The 12,183-nt window shown below is 43.8% G+C and overlaps 1 protein-coding gene and 1 long non-coding RNA gene across 5 annotated transcripts in view; both read right to left on the bottom strand.

Annotated features, from left to right (window-relative positions):
* The window catches only part of BRD3 (bromodomain containing 3), a 47,171-nt gene extending 42,288 nt beyond the window's left edge, over nucleotides 1-4,883 (bottom strand). For 2 of the 3 annotated variants that reach the window (XM_067541851.1, XM_067541853.1), the window contains exon 1: nucleotides 4,868-4,883. The gene's annotated coding sequence lies outside the window, so the exon portion shown is untranslated. The remainder of the gene's footprint in view (nucleotides 1-4,867) is intronic. The other variant, XM_067541852.1, reaches the window with a different exon arrangement.
* An 886-nt stretch (nucleotides 4,884-5,769) lies between these two features.
* On the bottom strand, nucleotides 5,770-11,226 carry LOC137148808 (uncharacterized). Of its 2 annotated transcripts, XR_010918595.1 has the most exons (4): nucleotides 11,101-11,226; nucleotides 10,012-10,064; nucleotides 6,703-6,786; nucleotides 5,770-6,292 (listed from the first exon to the last, which is right to left on the bottom strand). It is a non-coding gene; the product is annotated as an uncharacterized lncRNA (long non-coding RNA). The 2 variants fall into 2 exon arrangements; XR_010918594.1 differs by lacking the exon at nucleotides 10,012-10,064 and having other exon boundaries at nucleotides 6,068-6,292.
* Nucleotides 11,227-12,183: the final 957 nt, after the last annotated feature.

Here is a 12,183-nt window from a genome sequence, read left to right as displayed (position 1 = left end):
TCAGCTCCTTGAAATTTCATACAAAATAGTACTTGCTAGGCCCATTGTGTTGATGATGGGGAGAAACAGCTGAGTTGCAACCAGAATGAAGGGCTTGGGAGGTGGGGAAGGACAAATGGATAAATTCTTTTACGGAGGCTACCCATGTCGCTGACACTTGACGAAAAGCTCTGGTGCCTGATTATCTGACTGAACAAAACAAGAAGTTTAGAAGAGAACCAGCCCTGGCAGGGTAAGGAAAGGCATCAAAAATAGATGCAAGTGTTTCTTCAGTCTGTGCCTTATCAATTATAAGACTCTACTAAAAAGTAATGATAAAGAGCGGCATCAGCCAGCGTTATCTAACAGCACGTTATTACAAACTTCCACATCAGCGTCCAGGAGCATTTTTGCTTTTAAATCCTTGCCTTCTAAAATAGGGTCTTGTGGCAGGCAATGTATAAAACCACACAAGGAGTATTTCTAAGTCACAGAGCATGGCCAGCGTTCCACAAGAAGGTTCACCTCTCTCAAGAACGAACGATTTACATAAAGAAAGCTGAAACCACATTAAAATGCAACAGAAACGAACAGCCGAGATGAGTCTTTATGGACATGTATATCAGCTCACTGAACACTGTGCAAGACAATGAGTAAGATGCACCTTGCTAATTCCCAGAACTCCACTGTTTACAATTGTGTTCAGGGCTATTATTGCAGAGTAATGTAGTACTTTTAAAACAAAACAAAACACAGGGTTCACGCTAATAGCTGGGACACCACTGTGGATTAATGAATTTTGCAAAGAAGCAAAGAGGAGAATATGTGGTATTAAAGAACAATCAACAGCATTGAGCTGCAAAACATTCTTTGTTCATTTATCTAAACAAGTGTAGCTTAGTCCAAATGTATAGCATCTGGTAGTTTACCGAAGTAGACGGAGAGAGAGAGATTTTGTAAAAGTAACAAAGGGTACAATCTACATTACAGTTGCTACAGCAACTGTGCCACCAGACCCCCATGGTGTAGACATTTCCTATATTGATGGAAGGGGGTTTTCTGTCAATGCAGTTAGCCCACCTCGCCAAGAGGTGATAGCTAGGTTGACAGAAGAAGCCTTCCATTGACCTATCTGCATCTACATGGGCGTTAGGTCGAACTGACTAGGGTGCTCAGGGCACGAAACTTTTCATGGTCCAAAGCAACTGGGCTAGGTTGATCTAATTTTTATGTGTAGACCAGGCCTACATCTTTGAAAGGTGATCTCTCTTTACATCACACGGCTATTGCTGAGAAGAGGGGTTAGACTGTTGGGGCATTTGTGCTGGCAGTGAGAATGATCAGGCTTACATAGTCTCAAGCGAGAATGAGTGAGATTCTAAGGTCTCATCTACACTACAAAGGTTTTGCTGGTGTAGCTAGAGACACAGCTTATGTCAGCAAAAGGAGTTCTTTTGCCAGTATAAACTGAATATACCCAAGGGGTTTTGCTGGCATAGCGATGTCAGTTCGGGATATGGGTTTTTTCACCCTCCTAACTGACATAGTTATGCTAGCAAAACTTTGTAGTGTAGACCTGGCCAAAGACTGCAGTGCGAATCGGAGCAGGCCCTTATTGCACAAGTGCATTTTTAAAAGGTCTGAACAACACCCATGTTAAAGCTACTTCATTTCATGTGTAGATGTATTGAAGATGCACATGCAAGTGCTGCTGCAGGACCCAATCCTGCAACCCAATCTATGGGCCTAACCTCTCAACCCATGCGAATTACATGGGAGTCAATGGGTCTGCATGTGCTAGGGGGCTCTGCCCATGCAGACTAATAGGATCTGGGGTCATGGTGTGGGTTTATAAGAAGCTCTGTTACTGTCCTCAGTTTTATGGGATGAGATTTATGTTGGAAACAAAATTCCGGGATATAGTTGTGTGATACAAAGTCACTAGTCTAGGAGAAATGGATCTGCGTTATCAGTAGAAATTTTGGTTGAAGTCACTCCACCTGTTAAGTTAAAGCAGCGCAGAAAAGCAAAGCTGTAGTTTCAAATGCGTTTCATTTGCAGACACTCTCTCACAAAACCAGCTTCACTTTAAAAATAAAATGTGAAAGAACACTGTTGCCTACAATATAAACTCTTAGCATGTTAAAAGAAAAAAATGTATAGAAAACGTCTGAGCTGATGTTTTAAAATGTAAAATTTTCAAAAATTTTACGTAAGTCCCATTTCAAAAGTGACTTAGTAGCTTACATCTTATTGAAAGTCAATGGGATTTAGCCCCTAAGTGCCCAAACCACTTTCGGTATTAGGATTTAGCTGCCTAAATCATTTAAGCATCTTTGAAAATTTTAACCTGCATGCATAACAAACATTTCTAATAATGGCCTTTAGTATCACTAATTACTGCCCGTGCACAGCATAGCACACAGAGGCGTGGTCAGGCTTACACTGGATGTTGAGTTCAATTGTTATGCCCCCAACTCATTTATTAAGCATGGTCTGAAAGCACCAAATAAGTGAATGCGTATTTTTAACAGACTGAGGCAAGGAAAAGAGAAATATGATCTCGAGGGTTATTCCAGTCACACACAAGACACTGTGAACTAAACCTTTTTATAAAAAGGAGGCTTCTAGACTGGAAGTGACACATTTCAGCAAAAGCCTTGGTGTTGTATTATTTGAAACTCCCTAAAATTCTAAGCTAACAAAATATATCCGAGGTCCTTCGGAGCAGTCCTGGTCTCCAAGTTCTATGGTATTCAGCTTAGGAGAGCACTTTGCACATGCACTGTCTTTACCTTTCTTCAAAGTATTATATTTATAAAAGCAATGCAAAAGCTTTAATTGATTGTCAATTATTAGTCTGACCTTTTGGTCTTGAAGGAAACAATTTATTCTGCACTTTTAACACCCCAATGAACTCAAATATTGCAGCACATATGGTAGGTGACCCAAGTCCTATCTAATACCTTGACATATTACAGGGTAACTTAAGGACAGTGTTGCAGCCTTTGATCTTAATTTCCAGTTTAATTTAGACACAGCCCCTTAGCATGACTCACATAACTCTATGTGCATTAAAAATACTAATGAGCCTGTCAAAAACAGCTCTTCCCCAGCAGGGGATACCAGGTGTGCTTTGCTAATTGTGTTTTTCCCTAACCTACTATTTAATAACGTGGAGTAGCTTAAACTGGAAATTTAAGTTTTGTATTTAAAAAATACAGAGCTTTCACGGTATTAATGAGAGTGTTATTTCTTTTCTAAACCAAAGGGTTAGGTTGTTTTGAATATTTGCTTTGATTCCTATATCCATCAATGAAAAAACATAGCCATGCAACAGAACTGTGACAGAATGGTTAAAAGGAAACCTACAGAAAGGAGATTATTCTCGGCCCTGCCAAGGGGAGGTTCTATAAGAATCTGTTGCATTTCTGAAAGAAACCTTATTAAGTTTACTCCTGATTTATATTCTTTAGGACTTCACCTTTAGGCGAAAACACTCCCCCTGTGATGTGTGTAACCCAAACATTGCAGCATTGTGTGAAAGCCTGAAAGTGAAACTGACTAGACTGGAAACTGTGGCTCTAGCTCCACTTTCCAAGCGGGGGCAAAAAGTAAACAAACAGCGTCAATGACAAAAGGCAGGGTGGAGTGAACTCCCCGCCTTCCCACCATCTGAGGCACTATTCCTAGCAGCGACAGTTATTTTATTTCGATTTTACACAAAATATAACCTGGATTTCCCTTTTGCACAGAGATTTACATCCTAAAACGGGTCACTTTAGGCAACTCTCCATTGTTTGAACGTACTTGCAGGAAGTTTGGTTAAACACCGAATATGTGCATGCATTATTATTATATAGACAACCTGCTCCAGCCCCTCTCCTACCTTACAGGGCATTGAAACGGGGGAGGGAGAATGGCTGTGAGCAGATCAAGTGAGCATTCCACCTTAGCCGCTTGTCTACAAGGAACACACTTAGCTGCCTTTCCTTGGCCAGACACACAACGCCAGCACCATAGAGCTCGGTACACGGGGGTGCACAAAAACCAGACAGCCAACCCTAACCGCCCGCCTTCAAAACACTTCCACGGTCCCCCCCCCGCTCGCAACTCAGCGCAGGGGACCGGCAGGGAATAGACACACTTTGTGCTCTTGTGAAATGGACTAAAGGCTCGTAACTGACTAGCCCCTGGCTTGCGTTTGCCGGGCAGAGCTGTATTAAGCCGATCTGCTGGGCCTCGGCTACGAGCAGGTCTTTGCTCTCTTCTTCTGATGATAGATAGATACATATTTAATGAAGCCTGAAGCCCTCCTTTTCCTCGCCCCTAATTTTCCCCTTCAAAAGATGGCGGGCAGAGAGAGAGAGAGAGAGAGAGAGGAAAAAATCCCTTCCGTAAAGGAGATGGACTGCGACCTCCCAGCACCGCACGGCTCCAGCCCGTGCCTTTCGGGGGGAGACGTGGGGAAGGATCGGGGGCAGAGGGGGGACGCAATGACAGAGGCCGGATCTCAGGGCAGAACTGCGGGCATCCCCCAGAGCTCCTTAGGGGGCTGGTTTGGGCGCCGGGTTAGAGAGAGAGAGAGAGGAAGGAGGCGAGGAAGAAGAATGAAGAGAGGGAGAAAGCAGCAGCCCGGCTGCATCCGCTCTCCAGCTGGCTTTGTTACATTGTTGCAATGAACAGCGGCTGCAGAACCAAGGGGAGCGTTAAGGGGCTTGCAAAAAAAAAAAAGAAAGAAAGAAAGAAAAGCGCATGAGCTTTTCCCAAGTGCGGGTTTGCGTTCAACCCCCCCCTTCCCCGCCCCCTCCTCCCAGAAAACAGGGCCCGGCCCTAGCAATGCAAAACAAAGCATGGGACGAATAAAGGGTAAGATTAAATAGATTACTTGGCCCCGGCAGCTCCAGCAACGTTTTGCCTTATAGTCCCTCCAGTTGCTCTTCTTTTTAGGCTCAGCAAGGCAGCATAATAGATGCGCTAAAGCGATGGAGCGCTCATGCGCCCCGGCGCAAGGCCATGTGGGGAAGGCAGTTTTTGCACCCCGCGTTGGAAAGGACCTCGGTAGTTCTGAGGACTACAAGTCCCAGAACCCCCCGCGCTCCGCCTGTCTGTCTGTCTCCCCCTTCTCCTCCTCCCCTGGACCAGCGGGCAGGAGAGAGAAACAGTAGGGGGTTATTCCCAGGTCAGCGGGCGAGTGTGACATTTAAACACGCTCCTTTCCCAGCAGAGGCGAGGTCTAGGTTGGTTTTGGGGGGACATGTGGCAGAAGGCTGAAAATATTTGTAGGCTGGGGGTCACCCTAAGGGCGGACATTGCTGGGTGAAAATCCAGGCTTCCCCTCTCCGCCTGGCTTTGCTCTTCTCAATCTCTGAAGGTACAACGATAAGAGCCCTTAAAAGTGCAACTGGAAATGTGCAGATTCCTTTCACAGCCCTACAATGTTGTTTTTTGTTTTTTTTTTAACCTCCTGGAGGCGTGTGCACTTTTACTCCAAGGTCATAAGAGTTATATTGTTCTTTTTATTATGGTTTGCATTGCTGCACACACTCTCAGCTATTATGCAACCAGCAATGCAACTCACCATCAAAATAGAATGCAACTAAATGCAAGCCATAATAGCATGGCCTGAAATGCATCCAAATGCAAAATCATGTTATAGTTTGCAGTGGTTGATGCATTTCATAATGTATGCATCATGCATCAACCACGGCAAACCAAAATAAAAAAGATGCAATAATCCAGCAAATGCAAAATCATAAAAAATAAAAGTGTAGATATAAAAAACACGCACTCTACAGAGCATCAGAGGTGAACACTCTTAGAAGAACAACCAAGTCATAACAAAAAGAGCAATGAATATGTGCTGAATTGGATCAACAGATGCAAGCACTGGTAAAAAGAACAGTATAAAAACCAAAACATTATAATAACAAAAAATATGATTCAATTGCTTCAGTAGAAAATAAAATATAGCAACTGAAAAATAAATGAATCCAGGGAAAACATTTGAATGTCAGTATAAAAAGTAGTAATAAAGGGATTTCTCTCTGGATGCATATGCCAGTAGAGGCTGCCATGCTGTTTGTTATATAAATAGCCAGGTAGAGATGCCAATTAATAAGTTGGTTTATTATAACCATAGTTGGATGCACTTTCATTGTAAGACCATGTTTTCAGAGGATACATTTCTGAAAAATGTGATGGGACTGAAATTTCTCAGGCTTGTTCTCATCACAATTATGATTTTTTTCTTTTTGTGGGAGTGGGGAAAGGAATGGTTAGGGAAATTCCATCTAGCCAGTTTTGCAGTCATCTGAGAATGAAATAAAACAAAGTGTTATATATGCTTTTTTTTCCCTTTTAAAAATGAGCTTTAAATCCTCCCCAAACTTCCATCATGCCATGGAATTAGTAATCAGGAACACATTGGCAGTGTGACCCATTGAACCACATTTTCAAAGACTTAGAAAACAGTGCCACCACAATATTTGAAGCTGCATCTGCTTGCACAACCAAACCCCACATTTGTTCCTGTTAGTCAGGTAAATGCACATGCAACTACCATTAACGTTCCCCGCTGAGGACCTAATCCCACAATCAAATGTACTAGCTCAGACCCTGTGGCATTCCACTGAAATCCATGGGACTCCACACTAGTGGAGAGACCTTGCTAATGGATCTGGGCTTGATATCCATGTAGGTCAGGGAGGAGGATGTTTATACCTTCCCTTGAAGCATCTTGGTCTGACTACTGTCAGAGACAGGATACAGAAGAAAACAGATCGCTGGTGTAATCCAGTATGGCAACTATGAAAAATATAGGAGACAAAACCATCATATACACGCAAATAAAACATTCAAGTAGCACAAGGAAAGAGTAGTTGCAATTTCTATGTTAGAATAATTGTCACTAATTTAACAATTTGGCCTTCTGAATTTACCTGTCTTGTAGAATTTACTGTCTTAAGCACAAGTATTAACACATTTATACTGTGCTGGTTAATAATGACCATAAAGACGTTCTACTTGCCCATACAATAAAAGTTTACTTGCAGTTGCTGAGCTGCAGTTTGCAAGGGTTGTTCTACGTATCCTCACGCTTCCTTCTCTAGTAAACAGTATCCACAACCAGTCATCCAATTATTAAGAATTTCTCAATCAGGTTGATTCTACAATGAGGAGGACTTACATTTTATGCCTCAGAAAGAGGCAATAATACATGGAAGGCTTGATTTTGAGATGCCCTGAGCTCTGGAATTCCCGTTGAATTAAACGGAAACTGCAATTCTCAACACTTCTGAAAAGCAGACCAGTAATCAGTAGTGCCAATCCCAAGCATTCACAAATCATTAGTTCGCCCCTCCAAAAAAAAAAACAAAAAACCTGTCACAAGATTGGCTTAAAAATAACATTTGGGTTTGTTTTTATTTTCTATTTGGTGTCATAGCCTTTAGAATTCATGTTTTCCAGCTTTTCTCCACAATCATGAGGGCTAGAAACTTAGCTTTAAAAAAAAAAAAAAAACTTGAGATTTTCATGTAATCACATGGCTCCCAGAGCTGGAACTTCAAGGGAAGCACCAAATATCTCAAGAATCGCAATCAAATCATGTAAGCGGGCAACACTGAGCATTGTGCTCTGAAGAGCAACATGCTGAGAATCAAATTCAGGAGCCTGGATCATACAGACCGACAACATCATGAGTTAGAAAAAGAAAAGATCAATAGTGAAATTGAACTGACAGCCAGAGTCATTTTTGCCAAATCTTTACAGCACTGTTGGTGTTGCAGAGAGCAAGCCTTCAGCCTACAGCTTCATCTTCTCAGAACAGTAGTCCCATTTAAAAGTTTGATTGATTGCAATAACGAAATAGGCTCAGCTAAAATAACCAACTAGAGAAGACCATAAGTAGCACAGATAGATTTCATAAGAACGGCCATACTAGGTCAGACCAATGGTCCATCTAGCCCAGTATCCTGTCTTCCGACAGTGGCCAATGCCAGGTGCTTCAGAGGGAATGAACAGAACAGGGCAATTTAGAGTGATTCATCCCTTGTCATCCAGTCAGTTTCTGGCAGTCAGAAATTAGGGACACCAGGAGCATGGTGTTGTGCCCATGACCATGTACATGATCAGTATGATACACTACCTCCAGCAATGACCAGAATCTGCTTCACAGCAAGGAAGATCTTATGGTTAAGGCCCTAGACAGCAATGCAGGAGAACTGGGTTCTGATCCCTGCTCTGTCACAGCTCTCTTGTGTGACCTTGGGCAAATCACTTTAACTGATCTGTGCCTCAGTTTCCCCATATGTAAAATGGGGATGATGATACTGACGGCCTTTGTAAAGGGCTTTGAGATCGACGGATGAAAAGTACTATATAAGAGCAAGGTGTGATTATTTTCATCTGTGGAGTGGAGATAATAAATTGCTCGATAACTTGGATAATGCAGAATTAAGGCTGACTGACAGGGCGTTGTACCTTTCCAGAACACTCAGTGCAACTATGCTTAAACCTCTGGAAAGCAGGAAATACAGAATAAAAGAATGCATCAGCCCCACCCGGCAAGTTGTCCTCTTTGAGTGATGCCCTAGCCCATCCCTGATCAACATCAGAGCACTCCGTATCCTTCCAGACAATATGGAGCATTGTGGGGGACACAGCAGATGGGTACTGTAGGAAGAGGGAGAAGACCATGTTCTCACCAAGGCAAAAACCACATTTGAGGCAGGCTTAGTGAACATCAGCTGGCTACGCCTGGCCAATAGTCGACCACTCTGCACAAATCATTGCCCAGTCGCCAGATGTCACCACCTCGTGGCCCTTGTCTGAAGGGTTTCCTCTGGAACATCACCTGCATTTACCTCTGCCCTGCAGAGCACTCACTCAGGCTACCGGACTGCTACAAAACCACCTTTGTAGATAGCTCAGTGTGTTGCTTCCGCTACACCGTCCACACCCAGCTCAGAAAGGAGGGGCCCTGCTCATCTCAGGGACAAGTTCACAGAGGACTCGGAACAGCCCTTAGAGAGGAACACAATCGCTCCAAGAGCTGTGAACTGATCCATTCATCTCAATGGGTGTTCTCCCTCCCTCCCCCCCCTACACTCTACCAGAGACCGTGTTGTGGAATATCAGTTTTCAAGACAATCTCATTATGCACATGGGTCTCAGAGCAACTGGACTGTTAAATTCAGCCCCCTATGGAGGGTGTGGGTCTGGGGGGGGGGGAAGGGAGCAGCTGTATCTGACAAACCTCTTGAACAAATGACTCCAAATTTGCACTAAGCAGTGCTCCCCTGCCCTTGGTGTAGCACACTGGTGTTATAGATCATCTTTTTGCAGCCGCATTTTAAAGTGTTTTGAAAAGTCAAAGCCACTCATAATATGTGGGGGTGGGGGCTGGGTATTGGGAACTCCATCAAATAACTTCAAATTTGCCCCGCAAACTCTACCCCCGCCCATTGGGGAAGACCAGTTTTCAAAACAATCTTCCTGTATGTGTGGATTTCAGGGAACTTGGATTAAGATCAGCTCCTTGAGGAGAGTATCTAAGAAATCCTTTGGCTATAGTCCTCACCTTCAGAGGTGCAGGTGAAGGGAAACACGGGGAAATGGAGTTTAGTTTAGTTTAGATTACCCACGATAGACCCAGCATGTCAGCTAGAACTACCCACACAATACCTCCATTAGGCAGTCTGAAAATCCTCTCTGGCTTTCAATAAAGCCTAAGTCCTGCTGCATGTGCAAAAGTGACTTTCTCTGGCTTGTGCCACATTGTAGATTCAACTTCAGTCCCCTTCAATATTGCTTTTCCAAAGGGACAGGAGGTGCCAGACACTAGCCGGCAGATCTCTCTTGAGCAGGTGACATCAGCTGGGGAGGAGCAGAGCCATAGGTTTGTGCCATGGGGATGTGGGGAAAAAAACGTGCAAGAACCACACACTTTTTGTGTCACATGATTTTTCTAGGGGACGGGGCTGTATGTCGGGAAGGCCTTGCTCAAATGACCTCATTTGGATAACTTACCCCATCCTAGGCCTCCATGAGGTACAGCAATTTTAAAAACAATCCAAGCAAGCCTGTGGATTTTAAAACACTTATTAAAAACTGTTAAATTAGTTTCAACTACTGTGGAATTCCTGCCACCCTACACTACCTGCCTGCCTCACAGGAGAAGATAAATTCATTCATGTTGTGAGCTGCCCAGGTAACACAATGGAGAAGTCTATAAATAAAACAACACAACACTCCCTGGGCTGTGGAGATGCCTCACTGGCAAGTGCTGCTGGGAGCCTGGGGTTTCTGCGTTCTAATCCCAACCCCACCCACTCATTTGCTGTGTGTCTCCCTGGCAAATCATCCAACCTCTTGGTGTCCCCATTTGTAAAAGGGGACACAAGCACGGCTCGACTTACCTTACGGGAACGTTATGAAGTTATTTAATGATCACTTGAACAGCATCCTGATGCTGCAGAGTGCTACATTAATCCAAAAAGCAAACCGTCCTCGACCGTACATGATGCATCCTCACTATCTAGCACCATGTGTAAATCAGGAGAGGATTCATCCCAGAATATTATTATTACCATGCATGTAGCCAAATGTGCAATGCTATACTGGCAGGATGCTAACTCCCAGGCCCGAAGCACACAAGGCAATCGCTCACCTACCTCCCCACTTGTTAACATGTGGCTGATGAACCTAGCTGCATCTTCTCAGGTTGGAGAAAAGCCAACATTTGCTAGAAATACCTTAAGGTCCTACCTACACAAGCAAATCACACTACATTGGTTTAGGAACTAGTTGTATGAAATGTGCACAATCCCTATCCTGGGGCACCCTGCTTTGATGGAAGAGCACCTTAGATCAATTTAGCTTCAGTCAGCAAGGTCTCGATCACAAAGGTATTGAGGCTCCTAACGCAAGTCAGTGGGGGCTAGTCATCTAAATGCTTTTGAGGATCTAGGCCTAAGGAGTCATCTACATCACTGTACAGCACTCTTAAACCAAAGTAAGAAGGTTAATGAGGTGCAACACTTCCATTAAACTAGTTTCTAAACAGATGTAGTTAATTCAGGACCATTTTCTAGTATAGCTAAGACCTTAAAAATCCACCTGCTCTTTCTTGGGAGCCATAGCTCCAGTTTTCTCATCACGTATAAGAGGGAGGCAAAAGAAACAAAACCGTTCAACAGCCTTTTGTTTTCATTCAGGGAGCTCAGAACTTCAACCATTCTGCCTGCAACAAAAGCCCTCTGATTAGCCTCTGTGGTCCCTTTTAGTCACACCCCCAGTTACCCAATTAGTACCTCGTTAACCACACACCTGCAGTTTATTTGCTCCTCCACACTGCACTGTCGCTTTTAACCCCTTACGACCACACTGCTTAACACACACCCTATGGGATTTGATGGGCACGGTGGTTGGAAAGGGGAGTCTGCCTATATAAACGGGTGCCCTTCCCAAGAGCGGGCTGCACTCTGTTTTTGCACCAATTCAATGAAATCAGTAGAAAATCCCATTTCATTGAATCGGTGCAAAAACAGAGCAGAGGCAAGTTTGCAGAGACCATTGCTGTTATGCCAGAGGAACAATGGGAGTCAGGTGCCTAAATACCTTTGAGGAGCTGGGCCTCAGACCCTCACGGGACCGGGTCCTGTCTGATTTTTATAATAGTGAGAGGCAGTTTTTCTAAGAGGTTAGAGCACCAGACTGGGAGCCAGGGCACATGGGTTTTATTCTGCCCTAGCTACTAACCTGCTGTGAAACCTTCAGCAAGTTTCTTTACCTTTCTGGGTTTAATTTTCCCCATTAAGAAAAGAGGGACACTGTGAAGTTTCACTAGTGTTTATAAAACCCTATGATGCTGCAATAGTTCAAATATTACTGCTATGACACGTTCCTTCCTTGACAGTTTGGTACCAGCTTTGAAATGTTATAGGTGCCCACTTTCCCTTTGTACACACATATAGTAGTAGAATTCTGCAACAGTACTATGGCTCCAAATGCAACAGTTGCAGAGCCCCAACAGGAGTAATAAAGCTAAATTCAGGAAAATCTGCAGCTGTGACTCTTCCAGCTCTGCAAAGCCCAAGGCTGACAGTCACAGTCCTGCCTTCCTTGTCATCCACCAGCAGCCACGGGCCTCAGGGGACCTTACACTTACACACAGGGCAGCTCCTATTACGGGGCTATAGG

The sequence above is a fragment of the Emydura macquarii genome, unplaced genomic scaffold (assembly GCF_026122565.2).
Source record: "Emydura macquarii macquarii isolate MOO-44397 ecotype Brisbane River unplaced genomic scaffold, CSIRO-AGI_Emac_v2 contig_691, whole genome shotgun sequence".
Taxonomy (NCBI): Eukaryota; Metazoa; Chordata; order Testudines; family Chelidae; genus Emydura; species Emydura macquarii.
Note: the sequence above shows the minus strand (reverse complement) of the source record. Positions and strands in the feature narration are given on the sequence as shown.